Source organism: Oryzias melastigma, linkage group LG19, assembly GCF_002922805.2.
Source record: "Oryzias melastigma strain HK-1 linkage group LG19, ASM292280v2, whole genome shotgun sequence".
Taxonomy (NCBI): Eukaryota; Metazoa; Chordata; class Actinopteri; order Beloniformes; family Adrianichthyidae; genus Oryzias; species Oryzias melastigma.
The window spans coordinates 14,011,172-14,015,938 of NC_050530.1; the positions used below are offsets into that span (position 1 = coordinate 14,011,172).

The 4,767-nt window shown below is 37.1% G+C and overlaps 1 long non-coding RNA gene across 1 annotated transcript; it reads right to left on the reverse strand.

Moving 5' to 3' along the window:
• Positions 1-2,528: 2,528 nt before the first annotated feature.
• Positions 2,529-3,948, reverse strand: LOC118600165. Its single transcript, XR_004949732.1, has 2 exons — positions 3,634-3,948; positions 2,529-2,882 (listed from the first exon to the last, which is right to left on the reverse strand). It is a non-coding gene; the product is annotated as an uncharacterized LOC118600165 (long non-coding RNA).
• Positions 3,949-4,767: the final 819 nt, after the last annotated feature.

Genomic DNA, 4,767 nt, shown 5'->3' on the forward strand with positions numbered 1-4,767 from the left:
TGTGTTTTTAGTCATTTTTATCATGTTGTTGTGCCATTTTTTGATCACAGAGGAGATACAGTATATTAAGAAAATTAAGTTCAAAATTGTATTTTTTTTCATTATCTATCTAAACCACTGTGAATCAGTAGCACATAAAAAACTGAAGTCTGAAAAGGGGGTTTATTTGTGACATCAAAAAATACAATTAGTGGTCCACAAAGTTCCTGATCCGAATGAACAGAGAGCTCTCAGTAAGGGGTTACTCCTCGCCAGTGGCTGAACACACAATTCAGAGGCAAATTACTAATGAACCACTGCTGTTCTGCAGAAACAACACAGTGGCTAAAATCATAATGAAAAGACCACTTGAAACTCTTTTACCATAAATCAAAAGAAGATTAGAAAGAGAAATGAAAACACATTTTGCCTGAACAAGATATTGCAATTTAACAGCAGATATTTTCTAGTTCTCTTTATTATATTTTATTGACTATATTCAACTTTTTATTTCTTTTTAGCATCAAACCACCTTAAACATTTGAGTAATTTTAGCATCTGGTTTTGGGCAAATGCACAAGAGTCATTCAAAAAAGGTTAAACCTTGAGACATCTCTGCAATAACAACTCTGCATTCCTCCAGTGACATTACACTATACAAATTAGTTTACATATTATAACACAGTAAAATTGTACTAATGACTCTAATGAAAGACAAAGAACAGCATGATGTCATTAAAATATTGATTTATTTAATTATTTTCTACCTTTAGCATCAAAGAATCTGAGGATCACTCTGCTGGGGAAAACCGGAGTCGGGAAAAGCAGTCTGGGAAACACCATATTAGGAAGTGATGTGTTCACAGTTAGAAAATTCATCAAGTCTGAGCCCAGTTTCTGTGAAGCACAGTCTGGGTCTATAGATGGAAGAAACATCACTGTGGTGGACACTCCAGGTTTCTTTTGCACAGAGGGCTCTGAACAGGAGCTGAAACAGGAGATCCTGAGGTGTACCACAGAGTGCGCTCCTGGGCCCCACGCTTTTCTGCTTGTCTTTAAAATTCACAGAACAGGAGGAAGAGGTCATAACAAAGATAGAGGAGTATTTCTCTGCAGAGGTTTTCAAGTTCTGTATCATCATTTTCACGCACGGCGATGAGTTAACTGACAACACCAGGATTGAGACGAACATCTCCCAAAACAAACGCCTGAGCAGCCTGCTGGAGAAGTGTGGAGGACGCTGTCATGTGGTCGACAACAAATACTGGAGCCAGAACCAGCAGGATGAATACAGGAACAACCAGAAGCAGGTGGAAGGACTGATCCAAACGATAGAAGAGCTTGTGAGACAAGCTGGAGGAGGATGCTACACCACAGAGATGCTGCAAAGCTGGCAGGAAAAACAAAAATCATCATTATTTGCTTATATCATTAAATACACAAGGAAATACCCAATACGAGTGATTCTTGGTCTTGTTGTGTCTGTAGGTGTGATTTTTATTTATGGGAGAATGATTGTCGCAGATCACTCAGTTTACTAAACAAAATTTCAGCTATGTTCTCCAGTTGCTGCTTCTACAGATATGTTTCAATAAAATATATTTTTTTTTTTTTTAGCTAAAAAGTTCCATCATCTGAGAAAAAAATATGTCTTGCATTGTTTTCCTGCTGTTTATCAGGCTTTGATTTTCAGTGAAAATAATTTAAATAAGAAACAGATTCTTTATACTCGACCTCTTCTCTGCATACTTTTAATTTACTGTCTTTTACATTATTTACTCAATTTAACAACTGAAACACTTACTTCTTATTCTTCAGTTTGCTGCTTTGCACAAAAATATTTCTGTTTTATTTTTTTTTTAATCAGAAATCTTGATTATATTTTGTTTAAGATCGTTTTTTTCATGTGGATCTGGTGACTTTTGACCTCGCAGATCAAAAATGTTTTGAAACAAACTGTCTTCACTCATTAGGGAGGTACTTCTGTATTTAAAAAAAAGAAGTTTATAAAGCATACCTTTTTTTGGCTTTAATTACTTAAATTAAAAGTGTCTTCTGATGAAAACATTGACTGTGTGGATCTTCTGGTTTCTGCCGTCTTATCAAACTGGATTCAGTGAAATCTTAATGTTTTATTCTTCACACTCTGATTGATTGAGTTTACATATAAGATTAAAGATAATACAGATAAGAGCTCTTATGTTGGGCAGATTTTACTGTTACAATACATAGGGGGTTAAGAATCTTCAGACACACAAGGTGTATTTATATATAAACCCTTTTTGTGTTTAAAGGCCAAACCTCTATTTTAATTATGTTGGTTTACACATCTTGTTGAACTAGACAGGAGAAAGGAGTGTAAAGTGTCAAATCCTTTTCTTAAGAGTTACTGAACCTCCAGAGGATTCTTTTGTTTAGAATTTAGATAGACATGTTATGTAGTGTTTCTGTTTTCATGACTCTTTAATGACTTGAGGAAGAGAACAAATACGCTCACACTTGTTGGAGATGTTTCACTGTCAACCTACAAAGAAAACTTCAACACAGCAAACATTTTATTTTTAAATTTATTTGCTCATTAATGCAAATACTGACAATCACCAGAGCTATCTTGTGCTTTTATTTTACAAACTTGACAGTATCTGTATCATCGTTTTCATGCACGGCGACCAGTTATCTGAAGACACCAGGATCGAGACGTACATCTCCAAAAACAAACGCCTGAGCAGCCTGCTGGAGAAGTGTGGAGGACGCTGTCATGTGGTCGACAACAAATACTGGAGCCAGAACCAGCAGGATGAATACAGGAACAACCAGAAGCAGGTGGAGGGACTGATCCAAACGATAGAGGAGGATTTGAGACAAGTTGGAGGAGGATGCTACACCACAGAGATGATTCAAAGCTGGCAAGAAAAACAAAAAATCATCAGTGAAAAAAATATTTTGTAAAATATTCAATTACTCAAAGAAAAACCCAGTTAGAGTGTTTGTTAGTGTTGTCGTTGTCATAGGTGTGATCCCATATAAAAGAATTCCTGACAATCATCATGCAATTTCATGAATGTAATAGGGGGAATATTTGTTACTGTAATTTTTTTAAAGTTGTACAACATTTTGTAATCATCACCCCCCCTTAACTTTTAAATGGTTTTACTAATGACCTACACATAACACTAGCTTTTTTGAGTTAATTTTAATGTGACATTCGATCCTCCAGTGTCTTAGACAGCTCAGCGGGTACATATTATCACAATAAAAGGAAGCTTGTAAAAAAAAAATGACTTGCTGGAGGAAATTCATACCTCATAGCCAATTGCAAATCATAATATAAGATATAATGATCTATTCATAACCTCGTGAACTCTATTCTATGATGTTTTAGCAAAAATCTGTGCAAGGAAACACCTGTGTAAGCAATTGGGGAGAGTCCAGACAGAGCTGTGACGTCACCGTAATCTCCTTTTTTAGTGATAGCAAAATGATGATTTAATGGAAACAGTGTCATTTCCAAACAGTGTTTTTCGAAATTCCTAGAATTTCAATAATTTTTTGCGCAAATGTGAAATGGAAAAGCAGCTACTGACGTGTATGCATTAATCGTCGCAAAAAGTGACGTTTAAAAACGTAAATCAACGGTTATTCATGTCCACATACCCGCCTACGTGTGGACAAGGCCTCAGGGTCAAGCAGGCAGAGGTCATACACGCGCATGGGAAACATCCGAGAAGAGAGAGTAGAGTAGTCAGAGTTCAGGCGAGGTTCAGGGCAGGCGACAGGCACTAAGAGAATAAGCAGGGTCAGAGACAGAAGATCAGATTCAGGTAGAAACACTCCATAATGCAGGCAGAGTGGGACAAACAATACTTCCCACTGAGTGTGGATCTGTGTGCTGCTTAAAGTGTTAGTAATGCCCTGGGACAAAGCTAAAATAAGTATCCAGATATATTTCATATTTTCTAATGTATCAAAAATAAAAAATAATTACCATTGACAAACGCAGGTTTTTGTAAAATTTGACAAATTAAACGACAAATCACACTCGCATTTCGCCCTGCTTCAGAAACGGCTCGATTTGGGTCACGTGACGCATTGACGTCATGTGAGTGAGACAGCGCCAGCAGCAGAATGCAGGCGGACCCAGGGTGTCTGCAGATACATGTATGTGTGTGCACTGCGGAAAAGTTGAATTCTATAAACATCAGTGTTATGGTCCGACGGAGTATTAGGGCCACCAAAAAAAAAAAAAAATAAAATTATGATTTTTAAAGTCGTAAATTTATGAGATTTACAATCGAAATGAGCCTATTGTGAATGAACACTGTGAGCAGAACCAGACCGACTAAACTGTGAAAAGCTTCTGATTTCAACAGGTAAACTGAATGTTTAAAACATTGCACATGTTTGGAAGTTTCTTTGTTTGATTTGCAGTTTATTAATCATTGATGGTGGCTTGCAGGATCTCTGCAGATCCGTTGATGAAACCATCGACACTCGCAGCGGTCCACCAGTCATTTCTTCCTCCGTGAAAGATCAGATCTCATTCATTTCTGTGTGATGCTTTCATCTGAAGAGGAATTGTTTTCGGAATTTTCAGTGTACTTAGCTAACGTGACAGACTGTTGTCATCCCCTGTTGTTGTTGTGTGTTGAAACGGGACGATTCATGTGGAGAACGGGGCGTACGTACTGTTTACGTTCTCCTTTTTTTCGGTGCAAGTCAGAGACATGCAGTAAGGTGGTGGAAGAGCTTCTGGGTATGTGAATAAAGTGATTAAATAAGTGAATAAAT